Raw genomic sequence first — 21,863 nt, 5'->3', positions numbered from 1 at the left:
TGTACCAAGAGTAGACAGAGTAGGCTTTTCTGAAAAACAACTATTATGGGATGGTTAATAACCCTTTCATGACTGCCTGCTTCACCTATAAGTCAAAAATCGACTCAAGGGTACCTAACATTGAAGTAGAGAAAATACATTTTCTCCGGTGTTTTAATGTTAAAGTAGAGAGAAGATATTTTCTTGTTTGTTTTAGTATAGCTGTATAAACTGTGATTAATCTCTAGTCTTTGGAAAATGGTGCAGGTTCTGTTCAAGATATGGCTGAGCAGCCTGTTCCACTCTTAACATAACAAACACCCTAATACCTTACAACATGTTTTCTCCTATTCACAATGGGTGATTGAGAGCTTGACATAACTGACGCCATAATGATGCTCTAAGTAATCTCTAAACATTTTTTTATTGCACCAGCTGCACCAGTCTCTTCCAAAGAGGTGCGGAGCTCTCTCAGCTCCTGTGGCCTTGGTCTCCTCTTTTTTTTGTTCTCTTGAGAAATGGCCTTCAGCCTGCAAGAGGGCAGCTAGAACGGCTGCCTGATACTTTTAATCCGCAACTTTCTTTCTTGCTCCCTATCTCAGCCAGAGTGGACTTGGCAGAACAGTTCCACTAGCCGAGAGATTCTTACATGAGTTTTTTTTTCAGCCTGTTACAAACATACTGATTAGAGTCCAGATGTCTGACACATACATAGCTTTAGTTTAATAAGGAAGGTTTCTCGTAGTTGTTTTGTGATATACAAGACCATCTGTGGGCTACGTAGTAAAAAAACATTAGGTAACCCTGACCTCCGCCCTATAAAGCCCTACCGCTAGCTCTTTAGAATGAGACAGAATTTGGGAGAAATTTAACCCCTCTGTCTCTTGAATACCGGTGTTCAATAAAGCCCTCTTGCTGCTTACCTCCCCCGTCTCAGTGTTGGCTTTGCGGCAGGCGGCTCAAATCTGCAATTTGTGGTAACAACATCAACAACAAGAAAGACAGAATACGCCCAGAAGTAGAAGGAGCATTGTGAGGTGGGATGTTTGAGGTTTGGGGCATGGGAGACAACTACAATACAGCACCATGAGACAGGAGCACTATGAAGTGTGGAATAAGGGCTTTGGGAACACAGCAAGAGGAGGGCTCTGTAGATCCACACAGGTGGAGCTGTGCAGGTGTACTGGAAGTGGGAGGGAGAATACAGACCGAAAGGTGTAGGGTTTCTAGAGGGACTTGACTAGGCTAGTATGAAGTTCCCCATCTGCTCCCATAAAGATTACAGCCTAGGAAACCCTATGAGGCATCGATGACACACAAGAATGACAATGAAAGTTTGAAATAGAAAAATAACAATAGGGCAGGGAGTACTGTTCTACAGGCAATCTTATATTAAATTATATTTTGTAGAAAGATAAAAATCAACAAAATGCTTTACACTGGATTTAGGTTTGTCAGAAATAACAGTATGAAAAAGTTCTAATATAAACAATAAGAGAACAGTGAAATTCTTTCTTTCACCATAAACACACAGTATGATTTTATACATCTTCACACAACATACTTTTAAATAAGCATTTAGCCCATTTTAGTGCTGAATCATCCAAATTATCTAATACAATGTTGGAACCTAAGTTAGCTTTCAAACTATTACATTAAATTAAAAAAAAAAAAAAAAAAAAAAAAACAGAGCTTCAAGTCCTGAAACTAATTCTAGCACAAAGGTCATTTACAGGAAAGAAAAACTAAGAAATTTCATTTGCATTGGAACATGCTTCCCTCTTTGTCCTTGGTGAGCTGAGAGAGGGAAGCTAAAGCATGTCTCCTGAGGAAGACAACCCTAATGTCTCCAATGTCTCGTCTCTAGAATTGTTTTTGTGTTTCCCTATCCAGTTTCTGCCAAGTGCCTTATCCTTCCTGAGATCACTCCACCCTTGCCAAGATGTTAAAACAAATTTTATTCTTAAGCCAATAATAGAAATTGATTAAAGTTTATTGAATACATAATTTGCAAATCAGGGTAGCATTTTGACTGCAGAATCAAAAATGTTTTGAAAACAGGAGAGCCTCCAAAGACTCTTATACCCCATCTTATCAACATCGCCATGGAAACAGGGCCAGAAAAGAACTGATAAATGTATTTGTGGTCAGGAAGGATTTCAAGCAGCATGTCTTAAAGAACAATTAAAACAATTACTAATTTACCTTCAAACACACGTCTAGTTTGACCTTTGGAGTTCTGTAGTTGAAATGCACATACGTAATTCTTTTAAAAGAGCACGATGCCTAAGGCAAAATGGTCTTTGCCGGTTCGTCTAGACCCTTTGTTTAATTCAAAGTTGACCTTTAGAAACCAGTTTCTTCAACGCTCAAGTTTCAAAAGAACATTTGAGAGCAATGATTTGGATTCCAGCAGAACTAAAACTGTCTCAATGAATATAGGTACTGTCATGAGGAAGGGGTCGCAATGACTACTCCAAATGATTTGTGTCTTTCCACAACGTCTTTATTAATTATCAATATTATAGGCACATAAGTTCTTGGCTACCCTGGACTCCAGAGATCTCAATTCACCAGGAGAAAGGAAAGCAAGCAAGCTAACGGCAAATGAGGGTGGTGTTTGAGCGTTGTTGTTTTCTGGTTCAGGCCAACGCTTGACCATGCCATCATCGATGATTCGGATGTCAAATCAACCTCGATCCCCGAGAATCTCTCGTGGATCTCTATCACATCTCTTGAGCACGAGGGCTTATTATCCCTTAGCTCTCACTGTATGGCTGAAGGAACATGTATAGGATCGGGAGTGAACTAAGAGTAAGCCCAGACCAGCTGCCGCAGCCCACTGCTGCCTAGCTCACTGAATCTTGACCCTCAACGTATGACCGAGATAACAGAGCAGCTAGAATGTGTTTTAAACTAGGAGGAAGGTCGAGAGTAAGCCCAGGTGAGCTGCTGCAGCTCACTGCTTCCCAACCTCCAGGACCCTAGTCCTCAGTGTATGACCGAGATAGGCAATGTCTCTAGGACTTGGGAGTAAGCCTGGGCAAGCTGCCACAGCCCATTGCTTCCCAGTCCGCAACGTATGACTGATTTGGCTCTGGTTATGACTCCGAGCAAAGTTGAGTCTTCATGTCCCTTCTTTATACTCTTTGGAGCTCTTCGAGCCCGTTTGGTTGGTGTTGATAAGTCCTTGTTTATGACTTAGTTGGTCTCAGTGTCTTCTGTTGATAAGGTTGTTTTTCTTCTCTATAGGGTCTCTATAATAGAAACCCTGGTGGCGTAGTGGTTAAGTGCTATGGCTGCTAACCAAAGCGTTGGCAGATCGAATCCACCAGGCGCTCCTTGGAAACTCTAGGGGGCAGTTCTACTCTGTCCTCTAGGTAGCTATGAGTTGGAATCAAATTGATGGAACTGGGGCGGGGGGGGCTGGCTAGGGTCTCTATGAGTTGGATTCGACTCAACGGCACTGGGTTTTTTGGTTTAGGTTGCATCATCTTCTTTATCTCCTTTCTTCACATGTTGTTTACTTCTACATTTGCTTTCAGCTAACCTGCTCTCCACAGGTATATACACACATAGTCCCTGTCTCTTGGTCTCTCTCTTACATACACACACACAAACTCAGACACATACACACACAAGACCAGTATTTGTTTTCTATTTGCAGTAATTTTAAAGCCCAGGACCACAATAAAAATACACAGGTTTCATTTTAATCACCGAGATTCCTTTAAAAGGAAAAAAAAAAAGTAAAAACAAAACTGAAACCAGTTTTTCACATCCAGACCCAAGCATACATTCAGGTTCTTCTGCCACACAGGCAGACACAGCCTGGGCTAGAGCTGTGAGTCACCAGCCTGCTGGACTCAGGGAAGGAATCTACATCCAGGTTTCTCTGGAGCAACCTGAAGACAGGAGCTTGGTCTCAAGGAGATAGGTAAGTGAAAAAAAAAAAAAAAAGGGAAGGAAATGGCATAGACAGAGAGATACAACAGACCCAGAGGCTAAAATAGGAACAGAAATTGATGAAAATAGGCACAGGGAGCAGAGTCAGAGGCACAGGGAGAGTATGACATGCTAAGAACACAAATATGTATTTGACACGATTACTGTTCAAAAATCAAAGCTACAAGTCTGGGGGAAAAGAGAAATTAAGAAACATTTTGATCATTTGTATTGTCAAAAACAAACCCAGCTTTATGTAAGGAGAAACTTTCTTGGAAAGGATTGTTGCCATAAGGGGAAGGGAATCTTACAACAGGGAGAATGTTCTTGACAAAAATCTGAAAGCATTTCAAATATCAGGCAGAAAAGAATTGTATTTTCTGTTGCTGTTAGGTGCCTTGGAGTCGGTTCCTACTCACAGTGACCCCGAGCCGAGGTACAATGAAAGGAAACACTGCCCGGTCCTGTGCATCCTCACAATTGTTGCTATCTTTGAGTCCATTGTTGTAGCCACTGTGTCAACACATCTTGTTGAGGGTTCTCCTCCTTTTCACTGACCCTCTACTTTACCAGAAGCCCTGGCGGCGCAGTCGTTAAAGAGATTGCCTGCTAACCTGAAGGTCAGCCGATTGAATCCACCAGACGCTCCTTGGAAACCCTATGGAGCAGTTCTACTCTGTCCTACAGGGTCACTAGGAGTCGGAATGGACTCCACGACAATGGGTTTTGGTTTTCTGCCTTACCAAGTATGATGTGCTTTTCCATGGACTAGCCTGACTGATAACATCTCCAAAGTAGGGATCAGATAAAGTCTAACATTGTCAGTAAGATACTTGTAAAAGAGCTATGGCATAACTAGGCGAGTCCTGGGAGGGAGAGGAAGGGTTGCAGACTGCACCAAAGGACACTGTCAGAGGGAGTGACAGCGTGCGAGGCAGCCAGCCAGGCGTGTGGGGCAGTGTGAGGCTGCGTGTCCTGCCACAGGCGTGGACCAAAAATGTGGACACCCAGGGGCCCACCTGCAACCAGGAGCCCACCTCCACGCCCATGCCTGGGCCCCCATCCAACAGCTCAGCCGCAGCGCTCCTGCCAGGCCTTAGAGCACTAGCTCGGCGGCTGATCTCCCTCCACCCCACGGCCCGCGAGAGACTGGCCCTTTAAGAACCCCACCCCGGACTGCCCTCCTCCCTCGCGTGACGGTGCCAGGACCCGCCAGCTGGGTGACCCTCGGACCCTTCGCACACAACTCCAGGCACCTCGCCCCACTCCGATTGGGGTGGGGACGGGCCGCATGACCTCTGCCACTGGAAGGATGTGCCAGCCGCACGCTCGCTCGCCTGAGAAGAGAGGGGGCGGGGTGCCGCAGGTCGCTGGAAGGGCCCTCTCTCCCCGGGCCCCCTCTTCTTCCCCTTCTGGGCCCCATGGCTTCACTCTAAGCCTTTCCATTGCCACCCGGAGCTCGCCGCGCACCTGCCTACTCTCTGCCCCGCCAAAGCGCTAGCTAAGCCTGTGCAGCTAAGGGATCTGGGGCGGTGGATCTGCGGCGGAGCCTAAGGTGGCCCTAGAGGCGGTGCCGAGCCCCTAGAGAGCGCTCAGGGAGACTGCGTGCCGCCACCCATTCCCAGCCCTTGGTCCAGAAGAGCAAAGGCCTGATGTCAGGCGCCCGGGCTCTGGGAGTCAGGGCTAGTCCACTGGTGCCTCTGGCCTTCCTGCTGTCGAGCTTCTCACCGGAGCCTGGACTCAGTGACCCCGGGAAGGAACTTGTCATCCACCAGCCCCGCCTGTGCTGTGGGTTTACAGGGTAAGAAGGCACTTGTACCGCCAGGGAATTAAGATTTACATTAGTACACAAAAACATTACTAAGGATTCTGTGTGGTCTGATAAGAGAGAAGGTCCGTAGGCAGAGGGGGAGGGGTGACAGCAACCCTAGTGATGCCACTGTAATAAAACCATAAAAACCAAACCCACTGCCGTCGAGTCGATTGCGACGTATAGCGACCCTATACGACGGAGTAGAACTGCCCCCACAGAGTTTCCAAGGAGCGCCTGGCGGATTCTAACTGCCGAACTCTTGGTTAGCAGCCGTAGCACTTAACCACCACGCCACCAGGGTTTCCGCCACTGTGATAGAAGGTGCTATTGGAAGCACAGAAAATTACTAGACCTGAAAGACTAATGGAAGGCTTCACAAAAATGAAGACACTTGACAGGATCAGGAGTATAAAGCCCCAGGCCGAGAAGGTGGGTATATAATATACAGAATCAAAAAACTCCGTGAGGTTGAGGGAAGATGGAAGAGTGTGGATGCCAAAGGGAGAGAGTGAGGTGGATGGTAGAAAAAGGAAAAGCAGTAGTTGTGAAAGGCACTGGGGAGATGAACTGTTGCCAGATTATGAGGGGCCTTGAATGCCAAGGCTAAGTAATTATGGATGTACCATAAACCAATGCAGTTTTCAAAGCCTTGTAAACAAGAAAGCGGATGGTTTAAATTTGGGTTTCAGGATGCAATTTAAAATTTGGACCACTAGAGGGCAAGAGAGAACATAGTCAAGAGCTAACCTAGTAAGAGCAGTCAGATAAATAGGGTCCCTGGATGATGCAAACCGTTAACACTCTGAGCTGCTAACCAAAAGGTTGGAGATTTGAGTCCACCCAGAGGCACCATGGAAGAAAGGCCTGGAAATCTACTTCTAAGATATCAGCTATTGAAAACTATATTATCTCACCCCAACAAGGCTACCATTAACCCAAAAAAACACAAAATAATAAATGCTAGAGAGGTTGTGGAGAGACTGGAACACTTATATATTGCTGGTGGGCATGTAAAATGGTACTACCACTTTGGAAATTGATTTGGGGCTTCCTTGAAAAGCTAGAAATAGAAGGACCATACGATCCAGCAGTCCCACTCTTTGCGATATATCCTCGAGAAATAAGAGCCCTCACACGAATAGATATACGCATGTCCATTGCAGCACTGTTCACAATAGCAAAAAGATGGAAACAACCTAGGTGCCCATCAATGGATGAATGCATAAACAAATTATGGTATATTCACACAATGCAGTACTAAGCAACGATAAAGAACAACGATGAATCTGTGAAACATCCCATAACATCGATGAATCTGGAAGTCACTATGCTGAGTGAAATTAGTCCGTTGCAAAAGGACAAATACTGTATTAGACCATTATTACAAGAACTTCGGAAAACGTTTGAACACAGAAGAAAACAATCTTTGATGGTTACGAGGGTGGGGAGGGAGGAAGAGAGATATTCACTAACTAGATACCAAAAAAACCCAAACCCGCTGCCGTCGAGTCGATTCCAACTCATAGCAACCCTGTAGGACAGAATAGAACTGCCCCCTAGAGTTTCCAAGGAGCGCCTGGTGGATTCAAACCGCCGACCTCTTGGTTAGCAGCCGTAGCATTTAATCACTATGCCACCAGGGTTTCCCACTAACTAGATAAAAAAAAAAAAAAAAACTAGATAGTAGATAAGAATTAGGTGAAGGGAAGGACAGCACACAATACAAGGGAAGTTGGCACAACTGGACTAAACCAAAAGGTAAGAAGTTTCCTGAATACAACCAAACACTTCGAGGGACAGAGTAGCAGGGGTGGGAGTCTGGGGACCATGATATCAGGGGACATCTAGGTCAATTGGCATAACAAAGGTTATTTAGAAAATGTTCTGCATCCTACTTTGGTGAGTGGCGTCTGGGGTCTTAAAAGCTAACAAGTAGCCATCGAAGTTCCATCAATTGGTCCCAAACCACCTGGACCAAAGGAGAATGAGGAATAGCAAAGACACAAGGAAAATATTAGTCCAACAGACAGAAAGGGCCACATAAACCAGAGATTCCATCAACCATTTTTTTTTTTTAGGATAGTAGACAGAAACTAAGAGGCAAAGCAAAATTTGATAAAAACAAGAAAAGGTTGGGCAATACAAGAAGAGCCTAAAACATCCCATGAATACTATCAGAGTTACAGCTCCTCAAAGAGATATTTTCTAACATACAATCTAAAGTGCCCTCAAGTTATTCTCCATCCCATGAGCTGTTTCTTTATAAACACTTAAAACAAACTGAAATTATTTTGCTTATTCATATATTTCCATGTTCAAGATCTGCCTCCCCCCACTAGTATATATACATTCTAAGAGCAGGGCTCTAGTCTGTTTTATTCATTTGTCAATCCACAGCAGCTAGAACACTTCCCAGCACACTGAAAACCCTCAATAAATATGTATGGAATAAATACTGGGATCTTTATCATATCTTCGCTAAACCTCTAATCTGTGGTACTTGTTCTGTCAGGTTCACTTAAGGATACATTGCCACAGTCAGTACAAGAAAGAAGAGACAGTCAGCAAAGAGAAGGTCCTAGAATGAGTATGATGAAAATACTGAGGAGAGGTCCTCTGACTTGGTGATTAGAATGTGGATATCAGGTATAGAGAGAACTGTTCTAAAAAAAGATGGGAGCAGACGTAAGACTACATATTGCGAAGTGGATACGATGCATTCATTAATTCATTTCATCAACAAACGTTTGTTCAACCAGATGGGCTAAGTTTCAAACACCTTTTTTGAGATATCTAGTTATAAAGGGAATATAACAAAGGCAAAAACTTAAAAAGGAATTTACTTAGAATTTGATTAGAATAGGAAGAATTTAGTCTTCTCTTGTCTGAAGTAAAGCCACCAGGAAAGTAAGATAGACTCAAGATACTGAAAACAAAACCTAAGGGAGGTGGATAGGAGCAGGAATCAGAGGGCAGAGAGTTAATATTGAAAAGGAGTAGGTACACCTCTTTGTCGGGGACAAGAAGGAAGAAGACAAGGATGGATAGAGTACAGGTATTAAATATGAAGGTGGAGATGTTGGAAGGTAAGGAAGGTCTGACTGGATGGCTTCTACATTCTCTAGAATTAGAAAGTGGGGTCACCAAAAATGAGAAGAGCTCCAACTCATCCTTTGACTGGGCTTTCCCCCCTCCTAGCCCCTCTCCACGCTGATTCACAATTGTGGAACCATGGAATCCTCTCACACCTTCTCTTATTATCTATCTCTCAAACCCCATTAACTAGCAGAGTGCCTCGCACTTAGGAGGGAACCAGTAAGTGTGTATAAATCAGATGTGAAATTATAAAGGCGTCTGATTGTGGGGAGAAAAAGGAGCCGAAGGACTCTCTTTGGAGCCTGAAACACCTGGAAGATGGGAATAGTATGAGTGTGCTGAGAAAAGGAATGAAAAGGTTTGCAAGGCAGACGGTTAGTACAATTTAGGACAGACTTATTTAGTTCCCACCTGCTTGTGGGCCCCTGCTTGTGAAGACCACATCTCTGTGCCAGGCTGGCCCCTGGGCTGCCTTCATTTCTTCAGGCTCCTAGGGAGTCCCCTTTCTTCTTCAGTTTCCTCAGCTACCCACCACCACCCATCAACTAAACTGGATCCCAGATTAGTTTCTTTCTATTCTTAAAATACTGGCTTATGCTTCAAGGGATTCACTGCTAATCACTAGAAGCACAAAGACAAAATGTAAAAACCTAGGAAGGGAAAAAGACTTCTGCTAAGTGCCTTCAGAATACTTGAGGTAAAGTTCCAGAAGCCTCACTGATCAAAAAATAAATAAGAATATGCAGGTAAACTAATCTCAGGAATGTCATCTAAGTCTGGACAACTACTCTGAAGGAGCCTTGTTGTCTCAGAGGTTAAGCACTTGGCTGCTGACTGAAATGTCAGTGGTTCAAACCCACCAATCTGCAGGAGAAAAATGTGGCAGTTGGTTTCCATAAAGGTTACAGTCTTGGAAACCCTGTGGGGCAGCTCTAGCCTGTCCTATAGGATCCTACTCAATGGCAGTGGGTTTTTCATATGTTCTCCCACTAAAAAGATCCCCATAGCTGACTGTATCAGGTGACTTCCTTGATTCTGGCTTAAAATTAAAGTCAGACCTTTTGTTATTTTAATATCAACTTTATTGAGAAATAATTTGTCACAGGAAAATGCATTCATTTAAGGTATACAATTTGATGAACTTTGCCAATTGTATGTACCCATGAAGCCATTCCCACGATCAAGATACAAAACCATGGAATCATTCCAAAAGATTTCCTAGGGCTTCCTGCAGTCATCCCTTCCTCGTATCTGGGGAACCTTTTTGTTACTCTCAATTAGTTTGCATCTTATATAAATGGAATAATACAATATGTACTATTTTGTTGCTAGCTGCCTTCAGTCAACATACTTTGGAATTCTCCCATGTTGTTGAATGTATACTTTAGTCCTTTGTCTTGCTGAATAGTATTTCATTGTATAGATGTACTGTATGTTGTTTGTCCATTCACGTACCGATGGACATTTGAGTTGTTTCCAGCTTGGGGCCATTATGAAAAATAGTCACTCTGAACATTGACATAGAAATCTTTGTGTGGACATATATTTTTGGTTGTCTTGGGTACATACTTAAAGGAACTCTGGTGGCACAGAGGTTAAAGCACTCAGCTGCTATGCTAAAGGTCAGCAATTCGAACCCACCAGCCACTCCCCATGAGAAAGATGGCATAGTCTGCTTCTGTAAAGATTCACAGCCTTGGCACTGCAATGGCGCAGTTCTACTCTGTCCTACAGGGTTGCTAGGAGTCAGAATCGACTCAGGGACAGTGGGTGGGTTAGATATCTAGAAGTGGAATGGCTGAGTTGTATGCTTGCCCATTACCCATTGTTGTAGCTAGGTGTATGTTTAACATCTTAAGGCACTGCCAAATAACTTTCTAAAGTGGTTCCCAACAGCAGTGTATGAGAGTTCTAGTTATTCTACATCCTCCCCAACAATTGATATTGTCAGCCTTTTGAATTTTAGTCATTCTAGATGTTGTGTAGTGGTATTTCATTGTAGTTTTAGTTTGCATTTCCCTTATAACTACTGATGTTGACCGTCTTTTCATGTGCTTGTTGGCCATTCTATATAGAATGTCTGTTCACTTTTTGTCGATTTTTTCCCTAGGAGAAAACTTTTATTAATAAATTTCCTGATAATAACCACTTATATATTATATATATTAATTGTGGTAAAATATACATAGCATAAAAATTGGCATATTAACCATTTTTTAAATAATATTTTATTGCATTTCGGGTGAAAGTTTACACAGCATATTAGGTTCCTATTTAAGAATTTCTACACAAATTGCTCAGTGATAATTTTTTCCCATTTTTAACTGCATTCTTTGATGTATTGAGTTGTAAGACTGTTGATATAATCTGAATACCAATCCTTTATCAGTTATACACATTGTAAGTATTTTCTTCCATTCTTTCATTTGTTGCTTAATTGTTATAAGGGGTGTTTTAAAAGAGCAAAAATTTTTATTTTGATTAAGAGAGGTTTACAAATTTTTCTTTTATGATTCATGTCTTTAGTGTCCTATTTAGGGACTTTTGTAAGGTCACGAAAATTTTCAACTATAATTTCTTCTAGATGTTGTATAGTTTTAGGCTTTCACATTTAGGTCTATAATCTGTTTTGAATTATTTTGAGTATGGTGTGAAGTAAGGATGAATGTTTATTGTTTCTTCTACATGATATCCAGTTGCTCCAGCACTATTTGTTGGAAAGACTTAGTTTCCTAGTGCTACTGTAACAAAATGTCACAAATCAGTGGCTTTAAAGAACAGAAATTTATTGTCTCACAACTTTTAAAGGCTGGAAGTCCAAATCAGGGCATCAGCTCTAGGCAAAGGTATTTCCTTGTCTCTTTCAATGTCCAATACCAAACCAAGCCCATTGCCATTGAGTTGATTCCAACTCATAGTGGCCCTATAGGACAGAGTAGAACTGCCGCATAGGGTTTCCAAGGAGTGGCTGATGGATTCGAACTATTAACCTTTTTTTTGGTTAGCAGTCGAGCTCTTAACCACTGTACCGCCAGGGCTCCTCGGTGTCTCACAGCCGTCGGTAATCTTTGGTGATCCTGGGCTCATAGTTTGAACTTCATATGGCATCTGTCTTTCCCTAGTATGTGTGTCTCTCTTTGTTCTCCACTTTGTAAGACGGCACTCAGAAGTGATTAGGTTTAGGACCCACCCAACTCCGGTATGACCTCATTAACATTGCAAAGAAACCCCTATTTCCAAACAGAGTCACATTCACCTGTTCAGGGATTAGAACTTTAACATGTTTTTTGGGGTGACAGAATTCAACTCAAAACATGTAGATCTATGTTTATTAACAAATTTTGGAAGTTTCTGGCCATTATTTCTTCAGATATTCTTTTATGTGCCTTTCTTTCCTCTCCCCGGAACTCCCATTACATCTATGCTGGTACATTTGATGGTATACCACACGTGTCTCAGGTTCTGTTCATTTTTCTTACTACTCCTATTTCAGTTGACCTATCTTCAAGTTTGCTAATTATTTCTTCTGCCTGCTTAAATCTGCAGTTGAAATACTCTAGTTAAGTCTTCATTTCAGTTATTGTACTTTTTAGCTCCAGAATTTCTTTTTGTCTCCTTTTTATAATTCCTGTCTCTATCAATATTCTTATTTGTTGAGGCATCATTCTCCTGGTTGCCTTTAACTCTTTGTCCGTGATTTCTTTCAGCTCTTTGAGTATATATTTAAGACAGTAGACTTAAAGCCTAGTAACACTGTCTGTGCTTCCTCAGAGAAAATTTCTGTTAATTTTGCCTGTGAATATAACATAATTTCTTGTTTCTTGGCATGCTTTGTCATTTTGTTATTATTGTTGTAAATTGGATATTTTAAAAAACATTTCATTGTGATTCTGGAAAAGATTTATTTAGCAAATTAGGTTCTCAGGTAACTATTTCTGTGCATATTATTCAGTGACACTGATTACACTTTCACAATGTGTCAGCATTTTCATTATTTCCATTCTGATTGTTCTGTTTCCATTAATCTAGTGTCCTTGTCCCCCCTTACCTTCTTATCTTTTGTCTAGTGTAAATGTAGACTGTTAGGTCTCATTGAAATGATTCTTTAGAGGAGCATAGTTACTCATGGGTGATATTATTTGCTTTCTGAGCCATTCTGTCTTTTGGCTGATAGATGACTTCTGAAAGTGGTTTGAGTTCCAAGTTTAAAGGGTACCCCAGGGTGATAGCTTCGGGGTTCCCCTAGTCCATACCAGTCCAGTAAGTTTGTCCTTTTTAGGAATTTGAGTTGTGTTCTACATTGTTTTCACCTTCTATCCAGGACCATCTACTATGTCCCTAGTCAGAACTGTTGGTAGTTATAGCCAGGCACCACCTACTTCTTCTGGCCTCAAGGAACCTAGGGTGCAAAATTTTAGAAACACTCATTGTCAGATTCCTTACAAGTCCAGGCACCTCTCCAGCCTCACCTTAGTACCAGCCCTTGGCAGGCCCTGGGTCACTGGGCCATCTCCAGCCATCCCTGGGGACGTCTGAGTGAATTCTTTTCCCTCAGTTTAGTCAGAAAAAAGGCTAGAATTTTTCATATGAAGCTTAAGTTAGAAAGCTGGCAGAAAAAGAAAAGAAAAAGTCAAAAGCATACAGATAACAGCTTCCAAAGAGCATTCATTAATCCTTTAGCAAACATTCCTGTTTAAAATATTTTTTTTCAAAATATATGTAAATAAACATTTCTGAGATGAGAATGAAAAGCAAAACTGAAAGTGTGCTCTCAGTATTGGGGGTTGACCTGAGAAACAGAAGGAGGCTGTGTGATGGAATAAACTTGCTTGTGAATTTGATTTTGAGGCCCTGGGCATGCTTTTCCTATTTCATTAATTTATACAAGTTCAATGAGCTTTTACCATATACAGGCAACGTGCTCACACTGTGAGGGAAACTGAGGTGGATCAGACACAGACTGTAACATCTCAGGATTCAGCATAGCAACAGAGAGACAATAATGCAAGGCACAGCACGAGAGTGCAAAAAATTCTCTCTAAGCACTTTAAGGTCGTGGCTCTCATATGGAGGTTCAAATTAAACATTTGCAGGAACACAGGAGCTGGAGAGATCCTCCCTGGTGTCTCTTGTTATTCCTGGATTTGATCTTCAAGCCAATTATGTGCTGTGGAGAAAAGCATTCATATTTGAGTATCTATTTTAGACCAAGCACTGGTATAGATTAACCTACGTCATCTCACTTTGTCTTTATTGTCATTATCTGAGGTAGGTAGTATTAATGCCACAAACAAATTCATTCCATCATTCAGGTGCCTCCCATCACTTAGGTCAGTCTTCCAGCTCCCAAGACTTCCCCTTGGGCAGGGAAAGCAGTATCCCTAAGTAATAAAACTAGTGACTATTGGATCCTGGACTCAAGCTTATCTCTGACTGACATTAAAACTCTTGCTCATTAGAAAACACCTATGCTCCTAACTCTAAGGAAAAAGGATAACAATTCTAATTTATCAGTAAGACACTATGCCAGCCCCACTACGTCAACTTTATGTTTCATGTCAATTTAATGAACTGCTTATAAATATCCCCACATAATAAAGACTAAAACCCATTACCATCGAGTTAATTCCAACTCATTTTGACTCAATAGGACAGAGTAGAATTGCCCCATAGTGTTTTCAAGGCTGTAAATCTTCACAGAAGCAGTTGAAGCAGACTGTCACATCTTTCTCCCACAGAGTGGCTTTTGAGTTTGAACTGCTGACCTTTCGGTTAGCAGCCTAGCACCACCAGGGCTCCTTAACCCCACATTTTTTTTTTTTTTTTTTAAATACACCTGAGGAAACTAGCTCAGACAGATATGCTGAAACTGTAGTCAGTCATCACATTTCTTGATCATCTTGGCACAGTAGTTAAGCACTGGGCAGGTAGCCGAAAGATTGGCAGTTTGAACCCATTGCCCACTCCACTGGAGAAAGATGTACAGTCTGCTTTCATGAAGATTTACAGGTTTGGAAATGCTCTGGGGCAGTTCTACTCTGCCCTACAGAGTTGCTATGAGTCAGAATCAACTGAGAGGGCTCGGTTTTGGGTTTTGGGTGACAGGAAGTAGAGATATAAAGATGAATAAGACAGAAGCACTCAGCTGCTAACCAAAGGTTGGCGGTTTGAAGCTACCCAGCACCTCCACGGAGGAAAAATCTGGTAATCTGGTTCTGTAAAGATTACAGCCTAGGAAACCCCATTGGGAAGTTCTACTCTGTGGCATGGAGGCGCTATAAGTCAAAAATTGACTCAAGGGTACCTAACATCAACAACAACAAAGATAGAACACGCCTATAGGCAGAAGGAGCCTTGGCAGTTGGGATGTTTGAGGTTTTGGGGGTTGGGAGACAATTACAATACAGCACCATGAGACAGGAGCACTATAAAGTGTAGAATGAGCGCTAGGGGAACGCAGCAAGAAAAGGGCTCAGTGTAGATCCCCGCAAGTGGAGCTGTGCAGCTGTGCTGGGAGTGGGAGGGAGGACATAGACAGAGTGGTGTAGGGTTTCTAAAGGGACTTGACTAACAAGTATGAAGTTCACCTGGAAGAATGTGTGTGTATATGAAAATAAAAGGAGCCCTGGTGGCCCAATAGCTATGCACTCAGCTGCTAACCAAAAGGTTGGTGGTTCAAACCCACCAGCTGCATCGCAACAGAAAGAGCTGGAGATATGCTCCCATAAAGATTACAGCCTAGGAAACCCTATGAGGCATTGATGACACATAACAATGACAGTAAAATTTGAACTAGAAAAATAACAGTGGGACGGGCTACTGTTCTGTAGGCAATCTTAAATTATATTTTGTAGAAAGATAATAACAAAATAAAATGCCTTACACTGGATTTAGATTTAAAACTGTCAGAAATAACATTACAAAAAAGTTCTAACAGAAATGATGAAAGAGCAGTGAAATTCTGTCTCTCACCATAAACACAGAGTATGCTTTTATAGATCTTCGCACAACACACTTTTAAATAAGAGTTTAGGCTGTTTTAGTGCTGAATCGTCCAAATCAGCTAATACAATGTTGGAACCTTAGTTTTTTTTTTTTATTATTTTTATTGTGCTTTAAGTGAAAGTTTACAAATCAAGTCAGTCTCTCACACAAAAACTTATATATATCTTGCTACATAATCCCAATTGCTCTCCCCCTAAGGAGACAGCCTGCTCCCTCCCTCCACTCTCTCTTTTCCTGTCCATTTTGTCAGCTTCAAACCCCCTCTACGCTCTCATCCCCCCTTCAGGCAGGAGATGTCAACATAGTCTCAAGTGTCCACCTGATCCAAGAAGCTTACTCCTCGCCGGCATCTCTCTCCAACCCATTGTCAAGTCTAATCTCTATCTGAAGAGTTGGCTTTGGGAATGGTTCCTGTCCTGGGCCAACAGAAGGTCTGGGGGCCATGACCACCAGGGTCCTTCTAGTCTCAGTCAGACCATTAAGGCTGGTGTTTTTATGAGAATTTGGAGTCTGCTCCCACTGCTCTCCTGTTCCCTCAGGGGTTCTCTGTTGTGTTCCCTGTCAGGGCAGTCATTGGTTGTAGCCGGGCTCCATCTAGTTCTTCTGGTCTCAGGCTGATGTAGTCTCTGGTTTATGTGGCCTTTTCTGTCCCTTGGGCTCATAACTACCTAGTGTCCTTGGTGTTCTTCATTCTCCTTTGATCTAGGTAGGTTGAGACCAACTGATGTACCTTAGTTTTGAAACAAACTATTATATTAAAAAAAAAAGAAAAGAAAAGCAGAGCTTCAAGTCTTGAAACTAATTCTGTGAAAAAGGTCTTTTACTGGAAAGAAAAACTAACAGATTTCATTTGCACCAGAACATGCTTCTTTGTCCTGAGAAAGGGAAGTTAAAGCACTACCCCTGAGGAAGACAACCCTGATGTCTCCCATGTGTAGTCTCTAGAATTGTTTTCATGTTTCCCTCTCCAGTCTGCCAAGTGCTTTGTCCTTCCTGAGATCACCCCACACCCACCACGATGTTAAAACAAAAAGCATATTAAGCCAATAATAGAAATTGATTAAAGTTTATTGAATATATGATTTGCAAATTGGGGTAGCATTTTGACTACAGAAGTCAAAAATGTTTCAAAGATAAGAGAGCCTCCAATGGCTCTTATAACCCATCTTATCAACATTGCCACAGAAAAGAACTGACAATCTGTGATCAGGAAGGATATCAAGCAACATTGTTTTGAAGAACAATTAAATAATTACTGATTTACCCTAAAACACACCTCTACTCTGACCTTTGGAGTTTCTGTAGTTGAAACTGCACATACATAAGTGTTTTAAAGGAGCACAATGCCTAAGGTAAAATGGTTTTTGCTGATTTATCTAGATCCTTTGTTTAATTCAAAGGTGATTTCAGAAACCAGTTTCTTCATGGTTCAAGGTTCAAAAGGACATTTGAGAGCAATGCACCCACGGAAATCTGGATCCCAGCAGAATTAAAACTGTTTCTCAATGAATATAGGTGTATACGTACATAGTCTCCGTCGGTCTCTCTTACACACACATGCAAACGCAGACACATACATACACAAGACCAATATTTATTTTCTATTTGCAGTAATTTTGAAGCCCAGGAATCACAACAAAAATATACAGGTTTCTTTTAATTACCAAGATTTCTTTAAAATGAAAAAAAAAGTAAAAACAAAACTGAAACCAGTTTTTCACATCCTGACCCAAGCATACATTCAGTTCCTTCTGCCACACAGGCAGACACAGCCTGGGCTGGAGCTGTAAGTCACCAGCCTGCTGGACTCAGTTAAGGAACCTACTCTATATCCAGGTCCCTCGGGAGCAACCTGGAGACAGGAGCTTGGTCTCAAGGAGACAGGTAAGTGAAGAAGAAGGAGGGAAATGGCATAGACAGAGAGAGAAAACAACAGACCCAGAGGCTAAAATAGGAACAGAAATTGATGAAAATAGGCACAGGGAGCAGAGTCAGAGACACAGGGAGAGTATGACGGGCTAAGAACACAAATATGTATTTGACACGATTACTGTTCAAAAATCAAAGCTACAAATCTGGGGGAAAAGAGAAATTAAGAAACATTTTGATCATTTGTATTGTCAAAAACAAACCCAGCTTTATGTAAGGAGAAACTTTATTTGAAAGGATGTTGCAATAAGGGGAAGGGAATCTTACAACAGGGAGAATGTTCTTGACTGTAAAATCTGAGAGCATCTCAAAGGTCAGGCAGAAAGGAAGTGTATTTTATGTTGGTGTTAGGTGCCTTGGAGTTGGTTCCCACTCATAGTAACCCTAGGTACAACGGAAGGAAATACTGCCAGGTCCTGGCATCCTCACAATTGTTACTACCTTTCAGTCCATTGTCGGAGCCACTGGGTCAATATATCTTGTCGAAGGTCTTCCTCTTTTTCGCTGACCCTCTACTTTACCAGAAGCCCTGGTGGGATAGTGGTTAAAGAGTGGCTGCTTACCAGAGGTCAGCAGTTTGAATCCACCAGATGCTCCTTGGAAACCCTATGGAGCAGTTCTACTCTGTCTTATAGGGTCACTATGAGACAGAATTGACTCCACAGCAATGGGTTTTGGTTTTCTACTTTGCCAAGTATGATGTCCTTCACCAGGGCCTAGTCCCTCCTGGTAACACGTCCAAAGTAGGGCTCAGGTAAAGTTTAACATTGTCAGTAGGATACATGTAACAGAGCTGTGGCATAACTAGGGGAGTCCAGGGGGTTGCAGACCGCCCAAAATGAAACTGTCAGAGGGAGTGACAGCGTGCGAGGCAGCCAGCCAGGCGTGCGGGCAGTGTGAGGCTGCGTGTCCTGCCACAGGCGTGGACCAAAAATGTGGACACCCAGGGGCCCACCTGCAACCAGGAGCCCACCTTCACTGCATGCCTGGGCCCTTTGCACCGCCCTCTTCCCGCATCCAACAGCTCAGCCGCAGCACTCCTGCCAGGCCTTGGAGCTCTGGCTCGGCGGCTGATCTCCCTCCACCCCACCGCCCGCGAGAGACTGGCCTTTTAAGAAACCCACCCAGAACTGCCTTCCCCCGTCGCGTGACGGTGCCAGGACCCGCGCTGGGCCCGCCAGTTGGGTGACCCTCGGACCCTTCGCACGCAACTCCAGGCACCGCGCCCCACTCCAACTGGGATGGGGACGGGCCTGTTGACCTCTGCCACTGGAGGAGTGTGCCAGCCGCGCGCTCACTCGCCTGAGGAGAGGGGCGGGGCGCCGCAGGGCGCTAGAAAGGCCGTCTGTCCCAGGGCCCCTTCTCCTTCCCCTTCTGGGCCCCATGGCTTCACTCTAACCCTTTCCATTGCCACCCAGAGCTAGCCGCGCTCCTACCAGATTCTCTGTCCCGCCAAAACGCTAGCTAAGCCAGTTCAGCTAAGGGAAACTCAAAAGCCAGTGGATCTCGGGCGGAGGTACCCCTAGGTTGCAGCATGCCCAAGGTGGCCCTAGAGGCAGCGCCAAGCCGCTAGAGAGCGCTCAGGGGGACTGCATGCTTCCATCCATTCCTGCCGCTTGGTCCAGGAAAGCGAAGTCCTTCAGGCGCCAGGGCTCTGGGGGCCAGGGCCAGTCCACTGCCAGGCCTTTGGGCTGGGATGTCGAGCTTCTCACGGTAGCCTGGATTCAGTAACCCCAGGAAGGAACTCCTCACCCACCAGCCCCGCCTGTGCTGTGGGTTTACAGGGTAGGGAGGTAATTGCAAGGCCAGGAAATTATGATTTACGTTAGTACAAAAAACATTACTGAGGATTCCGTATAGTCTGATATGAGAGGAGGTCCATGGGCGGGGGGAGAGGGGGCGGGAGGGATGACACCAACCCTAGTGATGCCACTGTAGTAGAAGGTACTACCGGATGCATGGAAGCCTCGGTGGAGTAGTGGTTAAGAACTACAGCTGCTAATCAAAAGGTCGGCACTTCTAATCCACCAGGTGATCCTTGGAAACTCTAGGGCAGTTCTACTTTGTATTACAGGGTCCCTATGAGTCAGAGTCGACTCCACGGCAGCGGGTTTATTGGAAGCACAGAAAAGAGTTACTTACTAGACCTGGAAGATTAATGGAAGGCTTCTTTTTTTTTTTTTTTTTTCATAAAAAAGAAAACATTTGAGCAGGTTCAGGAGTATAGAGCCGCAGGCAGAAGAGGTGGGTATATAATATACAGAATAAAGAAACTCCGTGAGATTGAGGGAAGATGGAAGACGGTGAGGTGGATGGTAGGAAAAGGAAAAGGAGTAATTGCGAAAGGCACTGGGGAGATGAATTGTTGCCAGATTATGAGGGGCCCTGAATGCCAAAGCCAAGTAATTTTGAATGTGCCATAAACCAATGCAGTTTTCAAAGCCTTGTAAATGAGGGGCCTTGATTGTCAAAGCCAAGTAATTTTGAATGTGCCATAAACCAGTGCAGTTTTCAAAGCCTTGTAAATGAGGGGCCTTGATTGCCAAAGCCAAGTAATTTTGAATGTGCCATAAACCAATGCAGTTTTCAAAGCCTTGTAAACAAGGAAGTAGATGGTTTAAATTTGGGTTTCAGGATGCAATTTAAAATATGGACCACTAGAGGGCAAGAGAGAACATACTCAAGAGCTACTCATACAGAGCATTGAGATAAATAGGGTCCCTGGATGGTGCAAACGGTTAACGCTGTGAGCTGCTAACCAAAAGGCTGAAGATTCTAGACCACTGAGAGGCACCATGGAAGAAAACCAAAAAACCAAACCAAACCCAGTGCTGTTGAGTCGGTTCTGACTCGTGGCAACTCTATAGGACAGAGTAGAACTGCCCTGTAGAGTTTCCAAGGCACACCTGGTGGATTTGAACTGCCGACGCTTGGGTTAGCAGCTGTAGCACTTAACCACTACCACACCAGGGTTTCCATGGAAGAAAGGTCTGGAAATCTACTTCCAAAAATAAGCTATTGTAAACTCTATGCTATCTCATCCTAACAAGGCTAGCATTAATCCAAAAAACACAAAATAATAAATGTTAGAGAGGTTGTGGAGAGACAGGAACACTTATACACTGCTGATGAGAATGTAAAATGGTACAACCACTTTGGAAACTGATTTTGCACTTCCTTAAAAAGCTAGAAATAGAAGTGCCATACAATCCAGCAATCCCACTCCTTGGAATATATCCTGGAGAAATAAGAGCCCTCACATGAATAGATATATGCATGTTCACTGCAGCACTGTTCACAATAGCAAAAAGATGGAAACAACATAGGTGCCCATCAATGGATGAATGGATTAACAGATTATGGTATATTCACACAATGGAATACTAAGCAATGATAAAGAACAACGATGAATCTGTGAAACATCTCATAACATGGGTGAATCTGGAGAGCACTATGCTGAATGAAATTAGTCACAAAAGGACAAATATTGTATGAGACCACTGTTATAACAAGTTCAGAAAAGGTTTAAACACAGAAGAAAACATTCTTTGATGGTTAAGAGGGTGGGGAGGGAGGAAGAGGGATATTCACTAACTAGATTTAAAAAACAAACCAAACCCATTGCCATCAAGTCAATTCTGACTCATAGCAACCCTACAGGACAGAGTAGAGCTGCCCCATAGAGTTTCCAAGGAGTGTCTGGTGGATTTGAACTGCTGTTAGCCACTATGCCACCAGTGTTTCCCCACTAACTAGAAAAAAAAAAAAAACTAGATAGTAGTTAAGAATTAGCTGAAGGGAAGGATAACATGCAATACATGGGAAGTCAGCAAACTGGACTAAACCAAAAGCTAAGAAGTTTCCTGGATACAACCAAACACTTTGAGGGACAGAGTAGTAGGGCATGATGAGTCTGGGGACCATGATTTCCAGGGACATCTAGGTCAACTGGCATAAAAAAGGTTATTAAGAAAATGTTCTGTATCACACTGGCATCCGGGGTCTTAAAAGGTAACGAGCAGCCATCTAAGTTACATCAATTTGTCCCAACCCACATGGAGGAAAGGAGAATGAAGAACACCAAAGACATAATGAA

At 43.0% G+C, this 21,863-nt stretch overlaps 1 protein-coding gene across 4 annotated transcripts in view; it reads left to right on the top strand.

The window, feature by feature from the left end:
- Positions 1-21,863, top strand: part of LOC126079307 (interferon-induced very large GTPase 1-like) — a 96,179-nt gene that overhangs the window by 55,130 nt on the left and 19,186 nt on the right. The window contains exons 1-2 of one of the 4 annotated variants that reach the window (XM_049890236.1): positions 3,924-5,725; positions 17,239-17,722. The gene's annotated coding sequence lies outside the window, so the exon portion shown is untranslated. The other 3 variants (XM_049890240.1, XM_049890238.1, XM_049890239.1) reach the window with 3 other exon arrangements.

Source organism: Elephas maximus, chromosome 7 (genome assembly GCF_024166365.1).
Source record: "Elephas maximus indicus isolate mEleMax1 chromosome 7, mEleMax1 primary haplotype, whole genome shotgun sequence".
Taxonomy (NCBI): Eukaryota; Metazoa; Chordata; class Mammalia; order Proboscidea; family Elephantidae; genus Elephas; species Elephas maximus.
This window is presented reverse-complemented; position numbering and strand designations above follow the sequence as displayed.